Source organism: Equus quagga, chromosome 14 (genome assembly GCF_021613505.1).
Source record: "Equus quagga isolate Etosha38 chromosome 14, UCLA_HA_Equagga_1.0, whole genome shotgun sequence".
In the NCBI taxonomy this organism is placed as follows: Eukaryota; Metazoa; Chordata; class Mammalia; order Perissodactyla; family Equidae; genus Equus; species Equus quagga.
The window spans coordinates 72,326,013-72,346,964 of NC_060280.1; the positions used below are offsets into that span (position 1 = coordinate 72,326,013).

Genomic DNA, 20,952 nt, shown 5'->3' on the forward strand with positions numbered 1-20,952 from the left:
TCAAAATTTTCTCCTAGTCAGGGTTTTTCTCAGAGCAATTTTAACATCTTTATTCCTCAAACTGCAGATTAAAGGATTCATTGTGGGGACCACATTGGTATAAAAGACAGAGGAGGTTTTTCCCTCATCCATAGACCCAGCAGAAGAAGGTTTCAGATACAGGCATACACCTGATCCTAAGAAGAGAGAAATGGCAATTATATGGGAACTGCAGGTACTGAGGGCTTTAAACCTGCCCTCCATGGAGCTGATGTAGAGGATACTGGAGATGTTGAAACCATAAGAGATAAAGATGGTGAGACTGGGCACAGCACCATATATGCTGGAAACAATGAAAATTACTAGCTCATTGATGTAGGTGCTCATGCAGGAGAGCTAGAGAAGAGGGAAGATTTCACAGAAATAATGGTTGATGGTGTTTGCATCACAGAAGGTAGTATCTGCTTGCATCCAGTGTGGCCCATAGTACCAGAAAATGCCGTCAAGTATGAGCAAAGCATGAGGCTGGAACACACTTTAGCAGACATGGCAGTGTTGTACAAAAGAGGTTTGCAGATGGCCACATAGCGATCAGAGGTCATGGATGCCAGCACAAGGCATTCAGAAGTAGCAAAGAAAGAGAAAAAGTAAAGCTGGGTCATACACTCATTGTATGAGACAATATTCTTTGATATGAAGTTAATCAGCATTTCCGGAGTAATCGCGGTAGGATAAGAGAGGTCTATTAAAGAAAAATCAAATGGAAAAAAGTACATGGGGTGCGTATGTGTGAATCCAGCCCAATTAGAGTTATCAAACCCGTATTTCCAAACACAGTGTCCATATTGATTATTAGAAACAGGAAGAACCGTGGGAGCTGGAGATCTGCTTGGTCTGTTAATCCCAATAGAATGAATTCCATCACAAAGGAGCCATTTCTAGGGGACGTTCTTCTCCAAGAGTTTTTCAAGAGAAAAAAGGATTACGTTAGAGGAAAATCCAGCCCTTCCCATGATATTTGGTTGTACAAAAGGGGATATATGCTGGGAATATCTGTTACCAGCCCAATCTGGACCCAAAACGTCTGCCTTTATCATTATCATGGCATTGAGTGATACTCATTTTCCTTTTGTTAGATCCATTATCAGCAAATATACCAAAAGGCATCAATTTATCTTATAGAAGGGAGGCCATTGTTGCAATATATAAACCTGACTGCTGAAAAAAACAAGGGAGAAAGGAGAAGAGGGTTGGATCAGAACAGAATTGTCCTACCCTTATCATTTCTTCATTCACCACATAATTGGAGTAAATATCCCTTCTCTAGTAAAATTGGAAGCAAGAACTCCAACAACCTGGTGCTGGCTTCTAATGCAAATTAGACTTGGTGGGTGGGAACCAAGAACCTTGTTTCTAATTCAAGACAAAGGAACCAGAGTCTAGGAGAAGTTAAGTTACTGTCCCATGTCAAAGAGTAAAAGCCATAAATGCAGAAGTGTTAGGGTTCCATCCATGGAGAGGGAACTCACTGACTGAGAAACTGCACCCTCTGAGCCCCTTAATGTCTTTGAACATTCTCTGCTCTCCCATGAAACAGATTCTTCCTCCAGTTTCACTTAAGTCTCAGAATTGCACAAAATGGGAAAGAAAGTGTCAAATCTTAGATCTTTGAAATTTCATCTCACTAATAAAGGGACATTCATAAAAATAGAATTTAGAAACTCATCACCCTTAGGCCAGAAAATCTTAGTGCTTCCTCATCATTATTATTTACTCCTGTGGTCCTGGAAGGGCAATTTCAAGCTCTGAAGCTTTGGATACTTTGACTCTGAGGATATTGCAATAGATGTAATTTCATATATGCTCAGGAAATATTTCTGAACCACAGAGAACAATTTCTGAATGTGACTTTGAGACCTTTCAAGCTGGAGGGAAAAATAAAAACTTTTTACTATTGTAGCGCTTCCCACTTGAAAAGATGCAGATGAATGAATGTGAGTTTAATGATAGAATGCAGTTGGTTATAAACAGAGTAAAGCTTCCTCAGTCTCTTCCCCAGGGAATAGATTCTATGTGTAAAAGGGAATTAAGGGGATTGTTTTTACATCCTAAACTATGATCTCTCTTTAATTCCTTATGGACTCAATATTTTACTCAAGTTTTCCTGTCAATCCAGAGATTATAAATCTCCCAAGACAGACCTAAAATAAATTCCTGTCTCCCTCTCGTCTTCTTCTCTAAAGAAAATATATTGAATTGTTCCTTTTCCTCTTTCTTCTCTTATCCTAAATGAAAAGTTCTCTGCAATGGTTCTATCTCCAGGATTCTTCATTTCTTTTTCTGTAATTTTTCAAGAATTGCAGTATCTCACTCCAACCATTTTTTGTCCAAGGGCTATCTCTGAGATAATTTAAATGTCTTGTATCCCTTCTAGAGTCAAAAATTTTAAAACCTACCAGAAATTTCTACCTGACTATTCTGCAGGGATCTTATATGTAACATTTCAATAACTGAGATCTTTATTTCTTCTCATTGTAAAAGGAATAGGGGCTATGGAGTTAGAGAGTGTGTGTGTGAATCCTACCTCCACTCAAACTAACGATAATACCTTGATCAAATTACTTAATCTTTCTTCCTCTGCTTCATCTTTGTGAAATAGGAATGGTAAAAATAATTTCTGTTTCAGTGGATTGTTATGATGATTGAATGAAAGAGTGTAGGTAAAATGAGTCGAACAGTGCTTGGTATGTGGTAAACAGTCAATCAAAGTCAGCTGTCATCATTTGCGTTCTCAAAGCTTCCAATATATTCTCCATTCTAACACTTATTAGACATTTTTGCCCCTTAATTCTGCATTCCTCTAGAAACTATAAGTTCCATAAGGACAAATGTCTCTTCTATCTGTTTTACTGCTTTTCTCATCATGCTATATATAGTGCAGAGTACATAGTAGGCATTCCATAAATGATTTTCTAAATATATTGTTATGCTATCTATAGTGCAGAGTACATAGTAGCCCTGAGCTAACATCTGCCACCAATCCTCCTCTTTTTGCTGAGGAAGACTGGACCTGAACCAACATCCACAGCCATCTTCCTCTACTTTATATGTGGGACGCCTGCCACAGCATGGCTTGCCAAGCAGTGCCACGTCCGCACCTGGGATGCCAACTGGCGAACCCCAGGCCACCAAAGCAGAATGTGCGAACTTAACCACTGTGCCACCAGGCTGGCCCCTGATCTAGGTTTTAAGGATCTAAACACCAACTTGGGGAAAAATACATCTATAAATACTGAGTAAACTACTCTGACAATATTTTATTACCTGGGTAGAGATTACATTGATTTTTTTTTATTATTTATTATACTATAAATGAATGTTCTGTGATCTTTTCAGTACATGGTATGTTCGATGGTAAAATAAGAAAAAGAAGTGTTTTCAATATATGCCATAGTAATGTAATTATTTAAAACTCAAAATAGACTTATAATTAAAACAGAATTATTATTATTTTATTAGATAGCATTTTCATTAAAATATTTTCATAATCCTTAATCAAAATGTTTGCTTCCTTCTGGAACATATTTTTTTCTATCCTGTTTTGTGAATTAAACAGCCATTACAATCAAAGACTCTTAATAATTATAACCATAACCATTTTTTTTGTTGTTAAGATTTTTTTTTTATTTTTTCCTTTTTCTCCCCAAAGCCCCCGGGTACATAGTTGTGTATTCTTCGTTGTGGGTTCTTCTAGTTGTGGCATGTGGGACGCTGCCTCAGCGTGGTCTGATGAGCAGTGCCATGTCCGCGCCCAGGATTAGAACTAACGAAACACTGGGCCGCTTGCAGCGGATCGCGCGAACTTAACCACTCGGCCACGGGGCCAGCCCCGTATAACCATAACCATTTTCAATGACCACAGCAAAATATATTGAGTGAAAGAATGAAACAGAGATTTAAATCATTTTTTAAACAATCCCAAAATATACAATTGAAATTATTCAAACCCTGTAACAGCTTTTTTCTTTCATTGATAAATTTAATGTAAAACCAACTTAGAATCAATTTCACTTTTTCCTTTTAAATACTTCAAAATAACAAAGAAGCCCTAATTTGCAGAAGGTTTGCACATTCTTAGAGCAATCATACCAGCTTAGATGTTACTAAGAGGATACATAGCTGGAAATGGACAAAGTATAGGAAATGAGGAGACAGAGACTGAGTCTTCTGCCTGGAAAAGATTCAGGATTCAATCCCTGGCCTCACATCACCACAGACTGCAGATGGATGGGTGACCACTTTACCCCTTGAGCACCTGAAATACACACTCCTCCAGCATCCCCATGGGCTTCTTGTCCACAATGGGCATTGTTCCCTCTGCACATGGCTGCTGTAGCTGGTGACAAGGTGGTGGAGCACCTCTTCAGTTGGGCTTTTTAAATGGAGCAGTGAGTGCCATTTTGTCTCATTGTTCTTGCTGCTTGCCAAAGACATGGGAGTGATCACATCAAACCTCCTTTACTCTTGACCTCCCAGGAGCCCCTTTCTAGACTACAATCAGTTAGAGCACTCAAGCTGAAAGCCCAACTGGACAAGGCCAAATTTCACGGGCTTGGGTTCTGTACCTTATCCTGTGATCCATTTGCCATGCTGTCTGCTATGCAGTGGTTAGAAAACTCTGTCCCAATTTTTATTATTGAAGGAGAAAGAATGAGAATTTTGAATAAAAGGATCTAAAAACTTTTCCATTAGTGATTCAGCCTCTGTTCTATGGCAAATCAAAGACATAATAACGTTTCAATTCCTTTAGGTGATGAAAGGAACTTGGTTGATAAACAGGCACCATTCCATGAGCACCAAAATAATACATTTCTAAAATTTCTAACATCATGTTTTTTCCTTCAAAGTTAAACTGTGGGATATTTCCATTTCAAGTTAATGTTATTTATCGTACTTAAGGCAAATTATAAATAATGTAATTAAGTTTATACATTTGATATGATTTCAACATGTGTTAATATGGTTTGAATGTAACTAAATCAAATTTTTTTGGATTTAAATTGTTTGTGGAGTAAATATCGTAGAATAAGAAAGATGTAGGTGACAATATCCATGTCTTTAAGAAATTCACCAAATTACACATACAAAATTTCCAAACATGCAATAGTTGTAAAATAAGCTTACGCATTCTGAAATTATTTTACATTGTTTTCTTATTTTATTAATTAAATTGTAATAATTTAAAAAACACTAGGCTTGGATTTAAACAATTTTACTTATACATATTATAAAAGGTTTATTTAATTATAAAGTAAGTCAATTAAATTTGACAGGTCAGCACAAGAAATTCTATCTGTAAAATGAGACTGTTGAATTCACAGAATCGAGCCAGGCTGTCTGCTGATTCAGGCTCCACCAGGGAGTGCTGATGCCCGCATATAATACTCAGACCACAAGTTGTATGAAATGCCTGTGATTCACATTTTACTCTTTTGTTTAAGTACCAAGGATTTATAGACACGTATATTATGTATCTTATCCTATGTCTTTATTATAGCATGTGAACTTCTAAACACATGTCTTTTAGAGTAAAAGTCAAACCAAACAGTTTTAAGCTATCTGTTTAACCAAGCACTTTAGTGGATATAGACAAAAGAAGGATAGAAGTAGATACTAGGTATTCAAATTCTACTTGTGGAATAAAAGTTTTAAACAAAATTGTGGCAGTAAGATAAGTATTATAATAAATATTATTAGCTGATTATCTGCTCTAAAGCAGTAATTTTAATCAGATTTAAGTGAAGTTCTTAACTGGAACAGTTATCTCATAAGGCTATTCTTATAAACTGATGCTTTAGAACTTTCCAAAACTAACGGTATCTTTGCATAACCATAAAAATTACAGAGACAATTAACTACATCCCCAGACAGGGATATATCCTCTGAGGGACGTCTTGCCCTAAACTTACTGAGAGTGGTAATGGACAGTGGACAGTTTATCTTGTGTGTAACACACAAAATTAAGAAAAAGTTGTAGAGTCTTGTTTTCTATTGATTTTCTAGTAATAGCAACTTTTTTTTTTGTTTACAACTGATAGCACAATATTTAATAGGCTTCTTAAAGCAAATGTACTACAATGAAAATTGTGACATGCCTCATGAGGGAGGCTTGTCCCCAAACTCCTCAGTCTCACTATGCCAGGAAATGGTCACTATTATACAAACATTGCGATAAAATATTTCAGTGTAATTTATCTTGTCTACCCCACCTTAAATCAAACTGCTCTAGGGGCAGGTGCATTTTTCTAGTTTGGCATCACACCTTGTCGACCATTTCTCTGCAACAGGCATCTTAGCTGAGGCCAACATTCCCACGAAAACTCCCACTATCAACCTCATTCTGAAGCAAATCTTCATAATTAATCTCTCTTCCTTCAAAATTCTGTCTTTTCTTCCATTTCTTTGCGGGATGAACAGTAGTTTCAAAAACTGGTCTCTGCATCATTAACTGTGTGATCTCGAGCAAGTCACATAACTATTTCCTTATCTAAAGAACGCAATAAGGAAAATTATTTTTTAAAAGGATTTGTAAAAACTGTGGCACACTGTATGGATCACAGATTTAATCTTTATTCTAAGAGACAAAATGGAGGAGTCATATTCACATACTGAAAGAATAATCCCAATAGGACAAGGTTTCTGTCATATATTTTTGTATTTTGAAAGCTGGAAAACAGATCTTCTTCTGCACAGGAGAACCCTTATGACAGAGTTAGGAAAACAAAGAATCTTGACATTACATGTGGCACCCTATTCTGTAGCCAAGAATATTATTGTGTAACTTTTAATCACAATCACAATCCACAGATACAAAGACAAGTTGGTGACAATTTCAATTCTATTCATGACAAAATATCAATAGATCAATGCAATAAATAGAGGCAATCATTATTGGAGGGGATTGAGAAAGGTGGGCAGAATAGTGTGGCTCATTCTTTCTCAAGCATCCTCAAGAATAAAAGAAAAATCCTTGGTTCAACAAGTTCTTCAATTCCTTTACATATGTGAGATGGAAAATCCAAAACAAGAAGCACTACTAAAAATAACACTGAATGCCACAACTAGAAGGACCCACAAGTAAAATATACAACTATGCATTGGGGGGATTAAGGGAGGAAAAGCAGGGGAAAAAAAAAGGAAGATTGGCAACAGTTGTTAGCTCAGGTGCCAATCTTAAAAAAAAAATTAAAAAATAACGCTGAAATATTCAGGAGTATTTTATAACTCTACCATGTCCTCAATTTTGTTATTCCTTCTCTGTTTTAATGCAATTACAACTAATAAAACCCTTGAAACAGAAAAGGAGTCTATATAATTGTTTCAAAGAAAGCAAGAAAGAAATTAAATGGTCAGACAGCATGCCACTCATGGCTTACCATGCCTTACATACTACCAAAAAAAAAAATAGTAGGTAGTGTGATCTGTAGATAAGAAAGCTTCTCAGCTCATTGTCTCCAACTGGTATAGAGTCAACTAAACACTGAGGATGACTCTTGTATCCAAGAGTAAGCCCATAGAGTTACATTATGTGGCAAGAGAAGCAAAGATATTAGAGCAGAAATACTACCAAGAAAACTTTAGAAAGACAACTGAAGAGAATGAAAAAAGAACAAAAGGAAGAAGTTGAGGCAGAGCAAGAAGAGGCAAACAACACAGAAAAGGGGGAACAGATGGTTCCGCTCAGTTTATAATTCTCTTCAGAGTTTCCTTCATAGCAAGTTTGACATCCTTGTTCCTGAGGCTATAAATGAGAGGGTTCAGCATGGGCACCACATTGGTGCAAAACACTGAGAAAAATTTTCCCTGGCCCACAGACCCAGCAGGTGATGATTTGACATGAGTGAGCAACCCACATACATAGAATAAACTGACCGTTATTATGTGGGAGCCACAAGTGCTGAAGACTTTGAACCAACCTTCAGTTGATGAGATGTGAAGGATGTTGAAAATAATCAAAACATAAGAAATAAAGATAATGAGGCCAGATACTACAACAACTGTGCCCACAATACCAGACATCACAAGCTCATTCGCATAGGCGCTGCTACAGGGGAGCTGGAGGAGAGGGAAGATGTCACACATGTAATGGTTGATGATGTTGGAATCACAAAAGATCAGCCTCATCATACACCCTGTGTGCACCATGGCACCGGCAAACCCCATCACATATGAACCAGACATCAGCGTAGAACACATCTGAGGGGACATGGTGGCCATGTACAGCAGGGGTTTACAGATGGCCACATAGCGATCATAGGCCATGGCTGTCAACACATAGCACTCAGCATTGGCAAAAAAGCGAAGAAAAATAGCTGAGTCATGCATCCTGTAAAGGAGATGAAGTTACTCTCTGAAATAAAACCAGTTAGCATTTTGGGTGTAAACACAGATGAATAACAGATATCAATAAAGGATAGATTGAAGAGGAAAAAGTACATGGGGGTATGAAGGTGTGAATTCAGACATATTAGATTAATTAAGCTCCAATTACCCACCACTGTGACCACATAGTTCACCAGAAACAGAAAAAACAGGGGCAGCTGGAGTTCAGGTTGGTCTTTGAAACCCATTAGGATAAAGTCAGTCACAAAGGAGTCATTTTCCACAGCCATTCACTTCACAGGTATGATCTGTAGGAACAGGCATAGAAGGTGACTCTCACTCTTTGTCTCCAAAGGAAGAGCTGGATCTGTTGATTTACAAGCTCGAGGCTGTCTGAGGACACACAGAAAGGCATGTAAGGAGTAAGACTTCCTATGATTTTCCTAATGATTCCTCATTTCCTCCTATATCACTTCTTATGTTGTTTGTTTTTGTCTAGAAAGAAAGTGAAAGACTGCCAATGTCTTTACACATCATTTCCGCCTTTCTCCCCAGTCTCCATTAAGGATCAAGGCTGAAAAGAGAAATAAATAGATGGTGTTCCCCAGAACCTTGATTTTTGCAGTTGGGGTTTGAAAGGAAATTAGCAAGACAAAGGTTATTCTACCCTCACCTTCCTTTTCCTGGAGTCCTCACTGCTGTGGGATCTTAAGTCCCCTACAGGACTTACCCTACAGTCCTGAGGGCGTTAAAGACAATGAAGGAGACCATATACATCAGAAGTCTGCTCAGTCTTTGACATGTTAAAAGAGGTATTCTGGGAAGCAGTGCATGATTTCTACTTGAGAATTTCCCCAGAAAGTCCTCTTCATTTTGAAGGAGGCAAACAAGCTTATATGACCTCCACAGCAATCAGTTAACTCCAATGAGAATCTATTCCATACCCTATAGTTCTGGGAAAATTGAATAGAACCCAGAAAATTATTGTCTCCCTCATGATTTCCTTACAAGTTAAATGAGCCCACTGAGGGTGGAAATTACTGAGCCTGTGTTTATATCCTGTGTCATAGACCCAACTTTTGCTCCTTCGAGACTCAATGTTCTACTCAATTTATAGTTTCACAACAGGAATTCCTAATCCCTACTGCAGGGGAATAAGTGTTCACCTTTGCCACTTTCTTCATAATCCCCTGAAGGCTATGCAGAGTTCTAAAAGAGGAATGCCTGGGGTTTTATCACTTGCCATTTCTAATACTTTCCTAGAGCCTCTGGGATTGCATTAGTAAAATACTAAATCATAGTTTTTAGCACTGTCTATGCTTGTGGATTTTATCTCCATAGATAGATGTCACTAAATGGTTAAGAGAGTGGGGATGGGCCTCTTAAGTTACACTAGTTTTGGACTAGATAATTCTATGTTGTGGGGTTGTCTCGTGTATTACAGGATACGGAGCATCCCTGGCCTCTATTCATTAGATTCCAGTAGTAGCCCCCCTTCACTAGTTGTGAAAATCAAAATGTTCTCCAGACATTGTCATGCATACCTTGGGTGGTAAAATCATCCATATTTGAGATTATTCATCTATATGTATAGCCTGGAATTCTGCTATAAATGCCTCTCAAATGACTCTCTACCTTTATGATGGTAATAGAGATTCCCTTGTCTCTATCATGTGCTGGATCCTCTTTTTCCTCAATAACATATCCCCCTATTTGATGGTTTTCTTATTCATTTTGGTACAAGACATACTGCCTTGTTTTCTTGAAAAAGATCCATGTAATGCAAATTTTACTGATCTTGCATGTCTTGCATGCATTATTTTATCTTCTTATATATCAGCCATTTGAATGGGAATAAACAACTAATTTATAAGTCACTTTACCTCAAAACTTTGGTAGCAATTATCCAATCTTTAGAAGCTCACTACCTCCCTGAATCTTAATAATTTTTTATCAAAACTGGCTACTTTCTCTCCATTTTGGAATCTTTTAATATCTTATATTTGGTTCCATTGGTTTGAACATTCACAATATTGTTTTTTTTTTTAAGATTTTTTTTTTCCTTTTTGTCCCCAAAGATCCTGGGTACATAGTTGTATATTCTTCGTTGTGGGTCCTTCTAGCTGTGGCATGTGGGATGCTGCCTCAGCATGGTTTGATGAGCAGTGCCATGTCTGTGCCCAGGATTTGAACCAACGAAACACTGGGCCACCTGCAGTGGAGTGTACGAACTTAACCACTCGGCCACGGGGCCAGCCCCCACAATATTGTATCTTGATATGTGTCTGATTATAGATTAAGAAGAGCATTAATTCAGTCCACTCAGGAAAATCAAGTCCTTCAGTTCTAGAAAATATTTCTTAAATTATATACATTATTATTTCATCCTCATTGCACTTTCTGTCATCCTTCTGGAACTTTTATTATTCAGGTGCTGAAGTCCTGAATTTCCTCTTTTTGTGCTGCATTTTCTCTTCTATCTTCCATCCTTTTACTCTACTTTCTGGGGATAATTTAAACCTGTTCTTCCAGGACTTCTGTAATTTTTTTTTCTTTTTGCTATAACCTCTAATATTCAAGGGTATGTTTTGGTCCGTTATAATGTTTTCGGAAGTTTTCTTCTTCTGAATTGTCTCTTTCCTTCAAATTATTTCTGTTTGTTCACTTTGCATATTTTATATCAGAATTCCTTTGTAAGTGTCTCAGCATACTTGTCCATATAGTGACATTTAGGAGTGAGTTTCTAAAAAGTTAACTAGCATCTCCAAGTAAGAGCTTTGTGCTTGCCAACTGTGGGCTTCATGTATAACGTCCTATTTCAATGAGCAACTCTTATTGGTAATATGAATAGGTCTTTTATCATGTGCTTATTTGAATACCCCCCCAAAAAAATCTTGCAATATTCCTTCAGGATATAATCCTAGCCTTCAACATTCTCTGAACTGAGAAGAGGAAGAAGGTTAATGACATCAACATTCATTAGGTGAAAACTTCTACTTTCTCACCTTGTTTTCAGGACGGTAAAACTCTCCCTCAAATGCGCATATAGTCTCCAAACTAAGAGACTCTGTTTTACTTTCTTTACGGGTAAATCTCTAGTCTTTTATTGGATGATAATGGAGGCAGTCATCTGGCTGCATGGAGAGGTAGAGGAGATCTGAAGATCCAATTACTTCTTAAACAGACTTTTTTTTTTTTTTTTTTAAAGATTTTATTTATTTATTTTTTCTTTTTCTCCCCAAAGCCCCCCGGTACATAGCTGTATATTCTTCGTTGTGGGTCCTTGTAGTTGTGGCATGTGGGACACTGCCTCAGCGTGGTTTGATGAGCAGTGCCATGTCCGCGCCCAGGATTCGAACCAACGAAACACTGGGCCGCCTGCAGCGGAGCGCGCGAACTTAACCACTCGGCCACGGGGCCAGCCCCCTTCTTAAACAGACTTTTAAGCATTCCATTTGTTCTGTCTTCACCTTCATGATGTCTTCTAAGGATGCCTGTTACCACAAAATTCATGATATATGAGAGATAATATGGTATAGCCAGTTGTCTTCTTGGCTTCCACAGTTCTATGTTAATGTCAGATATTATGAGTATGCCTGATATTGAACCTGAAGTGAGTTTGCTCACCCATTGTGCAGCAAGCCCATCTCTGATACCAGGTGTAGATTAAGAATGTAGGCATTTTATTGTGAAGTACTGAGCAAGGAAAATGGGTAGCTAATGCTGTAATCCTAAACTCCATGAAAAGCTATAAGTAAGGGTTTTTATTTGAGTTTTAGGTAGGGGAGGGGCCATGTGCCCTTGCTGGTCAGCAATTTTCCCACCAGCCTGTGTTTGGCATTGTAAGGTTGCTTTAAGGAATGAGGAGGAGGAAATAAGGGATTCTGCATGTGGGTATCCTTGCCTGTCTACCTCCGTGGTAGATGGTGGACTCCAGTGTCAGGAAGCTGAGGAGTTGGTGACCTGGAAAATTTAAGTTTTTTGATATTCTCTGGACTTCAGTTTTCCCGTAATAATATTCAAAGACCTGTGATTAGCCAAAACTTTAGTGTAAGCCCAGCGTGAAGCCACCTGGGCTGTAACAATTTGAAACTTCTATTTGGTTGTAAACCTCAGGAAGTCAAAGGTTAAAGAAATAGGTATTTACATATGAGTGTAACTGAAGAAGCAGGGCAAGGGGATGAGTGCTTTCAGTTTTAACCCCATATATCCTGGGTTCAATGTAGGGGAACTGATATTAGGGCCAGTATCTTGCCATTTCAAATAATGCTCATTTATCTACTTTCTAGCTGCCAAAATTTCATGGTTGTTTGTGAGTATGTGTTTGTTTCTTTCTTCTTTCTGTCCTTATGAGTAATGCCATATTTTAATCTTTTTTCTATCATATTAGTGAGTTTCAGAAACAAATAGAGACAAGTTGCCTACATTAAGTTTTTCTTTTTTAACTAGAGTTCTCTGCTTTATTTCTAGGATGACACCAAGGAACACACTAAATCAGCTGGAACCTGGAGCCTGGCAGTAAAAGCTCCAGGTCTTGAGTAATTTTATTCTAGTCAGAGTACATGGTGGATGAGGCCTAAGACTCCATCAATAGATTATCTCTTTGTTTTAGAGATTTTACTGGTTCATTTCATCCAATGAACATTTATTGAGCCTTTAGACTACAAGACGCAGTGAACACTCACAGAATGAGATATAGGCAGTGCCCGTATGATTTCTCAGTGTAATTAGGGAGAGAACCAAAGAAACTGAGATTTGTACCACTATTACTTGTGAGCCAATCACAGTGATAAATTCTTTGTGCACATTCCCCCAGGCTGCCCTTACAACCACCCTCTAAATCAGACATCTTTGTTCCATATATCAAAAACCTAAAGGTGAGAGGGATTAATTGGAGGATACAAAGCGAAAACAGCTACTGTCAGAGTAAGATTCATACTTAAGTATGTATGAATTCAAAATTGATTTATTTAATCACTACACTATGCAGACTTGTGTCATATGTTCTATGACACAGTTTTGTACAGGGTATATCATTCAGGATTCTTTCTATTAAAGTGACTCTTTCAATGTAAGTGATAGGAATCCAAGTCTAACTTGCCTAGATAAAATAGCCTATACTGAAAACGTGTATGAAACTGATCAGTCATGATGTACGTGGCTTCTTATTTGGCTAGACAAGGTCAAACATTCATGGGAGTGTGCCTTCCTTCCCAGTTTTTGTCCTTGTCAGTTCTACTAGGTTTTAATTTCAAATGGGCTTTTCCCATATAATGAAAACAGGACTACCAGAACCCCTAGATTTAATCTTACAATTCAGCAACTCTAAGGGGAAAAATAAGTTCGTTAAAAATAATTTTGGTGGGAAAGATTATATTCAAATTATTTGTGTCTAATCACTGTCATCAAGATTTGACATATGCAAATTTGACAGGATTATGTCTTGTGAAGTGGGCAAGTCAGTCCATCAAAATCAGTTAAAATGTGTTTCCTATATCAGACAAGGTCTAATCATAATAATAAATGGCATACTATGTGCTTCCTACAGATGATATTTAAAACAGAGAATTGCTTCTACAGATATTGCAAGAAGGAAACAGCAAAAGTTGTCACCTGAAAATATAAAGACTAATAAGCTCCAGAAAATATCTACCACTCCCAGGACTGGTGGAACAAATAGAAAGAGGGAGAGGCTACAGAAATTCTAGAATCTCAGAGGAGAAGTTCTATGGGATTTGTGCGTGAGTTAATGGAGAATTTGGAGGTGCCCTCTGACCTGTACTTTGACTGCTGAAGTAGAGGCCCGGACCACAGTGCAGGTCTAAAAATTCTTAGTCAGATTGATAGGAAGTTCCTAAGCAAAGATCCTATATCAGAAGAAACCCATGTTACACAGAAATTGGCCAGGTCTTCTTTGACAACACTGCTAAGCCATTGACTGGGGACATCTCAGAGTAAGCATGGTCTCTGTTTGAACACAATGTTGGATCCAAAGAAGTATCAGCTACAGACTTTCGTTAATGATGCTCCTCATAGCTGGTTCTCTTGAAAGGGAGTTGAACAGCACATCTATGGCTACTACAGTCCATCCCTCCAAAACTGAGTTGTACTCCAAAGTTCTTTATCACTTATTTATTTATTTATTATTCTTGTTATTTAGTATTATATTTTGTTAATTATTACTTACAACAATAAAATTTACTGTCATTGTTATTTGAACAAGATAAGACTATTCAACAAGAATTTCTCACCTTCCAAATATGTCTGACATTCTAAATGGGAAAAGCATTTGAGAAATAAGGAAATCATAGAAAACATCATCTGCTTTACATATGCTTATTATCTTATTGATGAGACAAGGTGCTATGGTCAAATTTTGAATCCTAACCCCCATAGATGATGATGTTAGGTGGTGGGGCCTTTAGGATTCATGAAGATGGAACCTTCGTGAATGGGATTATTGCTTTATAAAAGAGTCTCCACAGGGATTACTGACCCCTTCCACCATGTGAGCCTATAATGAGAAGTGGGTGACTCAGAAGAAGGCCCTCATCCATTCATGCTGACACCCTGATCTTGGACTTCCACTCTCAAGACTGTGAGAAATAAATTTTTGCTGTCTATAAGTCACCGAGGCTGTGGTATTTTGTTACAGCAACCCAAATGAACAGAGACAGAGATTTAAAGATGCTCACAAAATATGCTAGAAATATAGTTTATCATTAATATACATCGTTTTTATGATAAACCTCATTAGATAAGTAAAACAATGTTTAACATGTTTCTTCTAACTTAATGTGCAATATTTTCCTTTAAGCGCTAAATAGAAACTCTATAGTAAGGACTACATGCTCTTTTTCAAAATGTTAGATGTCATTTTAGATAGTAATGAATGCACATTTTATAATAAACCAGTTACCCCGCTTTATTGAGATCCTAAGATACATGTGTATTATGCCTTTAATCATACTCTGTTAATGCTCCTTGGCAATAAAGGTGGAGTTATGTTTATTCTCTTCAACATTAAATGAACTGGGCTGATAGAGGCTCTTAAAAACAGGTGGCACATGGTACAGATTTTCCAATTGTCTAAGGAAACAAGAAAGGACAGAATATAAAAAGAAAATTGGTTAAAAAATAGAACAAAAGGAAAAGATCAGAGGGATCTGATTATAGTTTAAGTGATATACAGTTTGTAATGAAGACATTTCATTAAATCCTGTTGCCTATATCAGCAATAATATTGATAAGAATGAGAATGTTTCTATAGTATTTGGCACTTCTGTGTTTAGGTGAACAGGTTGTAATTTTAACTTTCAGTGACTTATGAAAACTTATTTGTCCATATTAGGAATAACCCAGGAAAGAAGATGGGGAAAACATAAATGTACAATTTTTTCCTTTTATAAACATGATCCTCGTTATTTAGTAAACAGGTATGAGGTGTGAGAGATACAAAGGGAAAAAATGAGACAAGATCATCTTTAAGCGAAATAGTAAGACAAGTCTATTACACCACACATAACAGTCTGTGGAAGCAACATGGTTATGGACAAACCTAATCTTGAAAAACACCAATAAAATTAAATTAAAAATTGAATTTCCTTATATCATTGCTGCTCTGAATTTGAATATGTTTCTCCTCTAGATTTTAAACAGTACTTTCTTCAGTGTAACTGTGATATCCTTATTCCTCAAACTGTAGAGCAAGGGATTCAGCATGGTTATGACATTATTATAAAAAAAGAATAGAAGAAAATTTTCTCAGGTCCATAGATCCAGGAGATGATTATTTAAGAAACATGAGTGCTGGTGACCCCCCAAAAAGAGAAAGAGTAAGATGTTGGAGCTACACGTACTGAAAGTTTTGATCTCCCTTGAGTGGATTTGATATGGACACTGTTATTGAGGATAAAGATATAAGAAACTAGGGTGGTAAAATTGGGTAGTGATATTAATTCCCATGAGAATGTGAACTACTATCTTATTGACATAGGTGCTGGTAAAAGAAAGTTGGAAGAGAGGAAGGATGTCACACAAATAATGATTGATGATATTGACTTTGCAGAAGGTTAGTCAAGCATGCACCCTGTGTGGGGAGTGACACCACAAATCCAATCATATATTCAGCAAAAGTTAGCACAAAACAGACCTGATGGGGCATGGTGACCTTATATGAAATGGATTACATATGACCACATAGTGATCATAGGCCACTGAGGTCAACATATACCATTCAGAGATGAGGAAAATGAGAAAGAAAAACAGCTGAGATATGCACTTGATGTAGGATATATTCTCTTTAATAAAAGTTCATCAGCATCTTGGGGGTGAAAACAGAAGGGTAACAGAGATCAATGAAGGATAGATTGAAAAAAAAAATAGCATGTGGAGGTGTGGAGGTGAGAATTTAGACCAATAAAGTGATCAAGCCAAGGGTGCCCACCATACTGACAATGCAAATCATTAGAAACAGGTTAAAATGGATTTTCTAGAGCTCTGGATGGTCTGTTAATCCAACAAGAATAAAAGTCAGTCACTAAGGAGTCATTTCTAGCCAGCATTCTCAACTTTGGGAATCTATGAGAACAGAAGAAAATTTCATCAATGGAGACCCCAGCTGTGTTCTTACAAACTCTCATTTATGAGAAGGGGACTCAGACTGGAAGTAATCAAATAAATGCTCCATTGTTTCACAGGTTCTGAGTGTACTACCACGCACCCTTCAAAATCAGTCATGAATCACTTCCTGTTGGGGATACGTTCTTTGAAACGCATCTTTAGGCAATGTTATCATTATGCAAACGTCATCAAGTCTACTTAGAAAAATCTAGATGGTATAGCTGACTACACTCCTGGGCTACACAGTAATAATCTTATGAGACCACCATCATACATGCGCTCTGTCATTGCTTGAAACGTTTTTATGCATTGCATGACTGTAAATCACTCTGTCTTTTGTTGTGTGAGCTGCTTGTGACAAACAGCTGCTCCTATCTTTACTAGAAGATAGAGGAATGGAGTTACTGAGGAACAAGACTCTCTGCTGATGAGCTTCTGTATTGGGGATGTATCCTGCGTCTCTCCCTCTCCTTCACCTAATCCTTCACTTCCTGGTTCCTACTCATGTTTCCAATACCCTCCTAGATAACTCACTTCTCCTGTGATGATGATCAAGAAAGAGAGAACTCCTCTAGGACAGAGACTGTACAGATATTCTGCTTTCTAAAAGGAAGTCTCTCACAGTCTATAGGGCTTGCAGATGCTTTACTACAAGATTCCATGAAGTCAGTAATTGATAACAGGTATTGAGGAGAGCCTTGGCAGCCTCAGATTTATAATTAACCATACACTCCTGTGTTTCCACACATTACCTTCCTTAGTTCCATTCCAGCTGGACATGAGGGTGAATGTGCTTTCCTTGGTTTTGTAGGAGAGCATGATAGAGAAACATATTTATTTTGAGTTCTAAGTAAATTATTTTTGTGAAATGTATCAAGCTGTATATTTATTGTGATATGTAAAATTTTCTCTATGTATAGTATATTTAAATAATTTTTTTTTTAGAAAAAATAAATCTGTTTTTCTGATGTTGCCATTTTCTGGATCTGTCACATGGAACTGCTTTAGCTTTCCCGCAACTGGACTGATGATGAAGCCAACATAGAGAGGTATGTTGAGAACAATGCAGACAGTAGAGTCAGAGTCAGAGCTTCATACATTTGAGTTTCTTGTTATTCAATATAAATACATTTCCTCATTTGTCAGCATCTGAGAGAGTGAGAGAAAAATAAAAACTTGATTCACTCACTCTCTTTCCATTGAGGAACTCAGTGCTGACACTTCTTGCAAGTTTCACCTTCACTGTCCTGGAAGAACTGGTTTTGGAGATATCAAAGCTGAGCAGATGTAGTTACAGAATCATTTTCTCCTTTTATTGGCAAAAAAATTAAAGCATAGATCTCACAGTCTGAGTGTTCCAGGAGTCACTCTGAGGTGTAGATAAAACTTGTAGCTATAAATTTACTAAGACAGTTTAAAGGGAAGCCACAGACATTATGCTTGAGCTACCATGTCATAGAGCACTTGGCATTTGCTTAAGTCATGATCTTTTTGACCTGAATAGAAATCCAGGTGAAGCTTTCCCCTTGCACTTTATCATGGTGGCAAGTTCTTCAGGGAAGAAACTGGTGTCTGTGTTTACACCCTAATCGTGACAGTAAATCTTCATTTCCCATCAAGGATTGTACATTCCCCAGGGCGTGGGTGAAAGGATCCTCTGTTGTCCCTTATAAAGACACTAATGATTAATATCATTGACAATTTCACTAATTATAATTCTAGGTAACATATAAGTTTCAGTAAGGATTTATGAACATTTCAGTAAAGTTTACTTACTACGCCCTTTTATTAACATCTTGAGTACCTTTAAATTATCATTGTGCATATTTTATAAACATACGGCAAAAGGATTCTTTTTAAATTGGTTTCAGAGTTTATTGTTGTAATAAAAAAGTTGTTTGATATAGCAGTCCATTATTCCATGAAAATTTACTTTGTTTTGTCCTGACTCAATGTCTTTGCATTTAACAGATTAAAATCAAATCTGTAAGAAAAATTGCTGTTAGTAGGATTTCTTTTCAAGAAAACATGACTTTAGAATTCCTAGGTATGTATTAATTTCTACTTATGCTTGTGAGAAGGCATCTAAATTTTATTTTGAAATGAGTATAGATTCCCAAAAATTGCAAAAATAATGTATCATGTCCCTTGAACTCCACCCAGCTTCCTACCATGGTGATATCTTCAACAGCTGTAGTATAATAACAAAACCAGGAAATTGACATTGGTACAATAACGTTAACTAGACTTCAGGGCTACAGACATTTTTCAGCTTTCAATAGTTTTATGTGCATTGAGTGTTTGCATTGCATATGTTTGTTTGTGTCTGTGTGTGTGTGTAGATCTATTCAGTTCGACTCTTTGTATACATTCACGTAACCACCACCACTGTTAGGATACAGGACTATTCCACCACCATTTAGGAACTCCTTCACATTACCTCTTTAGAGTCACACCATAGGCTCCCACCTTCATCTCTGTCTTCTGGCAACCACTAACGTGTTCTACATCTCTATATTTGAATCTTTTAGAGGACAGTAAATGAAATCATGAAATAATTAATCTCTGAATTGGCCATTAATGTTTTCCCCACATGTTGCATACATCAATGGTCTGCTCCTTTTATCACTAAAGTGAGAGTTGAACTTTACCCCTTGTGTCAGTAATTAGTTGGTACAAATCAGCACTCTAACTTCACTGGGGTGATGTTCAGGGGTTAACATAGTAAATTTTGCATAATAGTATTTTTTAAAAACACTAGTAGGTTTAGAATCAAAATACTCAAGTCCTAGTCTCAGCTCTGCCACTTATAAATTGTGATTTGGAACAAGCCATGAACATCTCTAAGCATCATCTATGTGATGAGAACCAAGATCCCCCTTCTCCATGTACCTCACAGTTCTTCCCTGAGGTACACACAGAGGGACGGATGTGACAGTGCAGAGAAAACTGCAACACAACACTCCTCCTAAGAGCAGAAGTAAAATTCTGTGTATGTCTCTGTTTTCTAAGTGAGTCTTTTCAACTTGATGTCAGAAAGACTTTAAACACCCCAGGTGATTTCACCAGCCCTCCCACTCACCGAGAAGATGGGAGTCTCTGTCTCGGAATTTAAGTCTTCCCACACTGAGTGACATTCTACTGTCTGTAGGTACATATTTATGTGAGAAATTCTGCGTGTAAACCAACTACTTTATCTGGTGCTCAGATGAATATCCAGTGAAATGTCTCAATGTTCAAGAGACAAAACACTTGTGCCAGACTTAGGGAAAAATACTATGTCTGTACCCAACCTGGACGTTTGTTAACAATCAATTTTCAGAAGTAATGGTGACCATATCAGACCAATTTTAGAATCTATCCACATGTAGGATGTAACTCTATTACATTTCATTTGAAAATCTACCGTTATATCAGATTCTTACATTGCCGTATTTGTTTGTCACATACATCACATGGCCACATATTGTCAGGGACTTAGTAGGTAAAATAGGTTGTTTTTTTTTTAACCAAACAAATGTACGAATGAAGCAGTAACCATATTCTCTGGTCAGATTCAGCAAGTGCTTTCTGCAAAGCCCTGCCTCTCTGGAGCTGCAACCATGGACCATCTACCTGAATGTGCATATAAAGATTAAAAGTGGGTTCGATATTATGCGATCAACGTTAGGCAGGGATCTCATAAAATACAAGACTTGAAGACACTGTGTGTGTGTCTGTGTGTCTGTGTGTCTGTGTCTGTGTAGGGAGGCAGTGTAAAAAAGAGAGGAGAATACGGTTCAATAAAGTTGGGAGTCCAGAACTTAAAGAGATATAGAAGTCAAGACTGATTTTACTTCTAGTTTTCAGTAGCCCTTAAACACAGTGCATCTTGACCATGCTCATTCCAAATCTGATCCTGAGCAACAAAGGCAGCTTGCTCAGAGAAAATTTACATTAAGTAAATTCAGCATGTAAGCAAGGAATTGT

General features: G+C 37.3%; 2 pseudogenes; both read right to left on the reverse strand.

Annotated features, from left to right (window-relative positions):
- On the reverse strand, positions 1-4,348 carry LOC124225602 (olfactory receptor 145-like; annotated as a pseudogene).
- Positions 4,349-7,719: 3,371 nt separating this feature from the next.
- Positions 7,720-8,675, reverse strand: LOC124225251 (olfactory receptor 143-like; annotated as a pseudogene).
- Between the last annotated feature and the right edge of the window lie 12,277 nt (positions 8,676-20,952).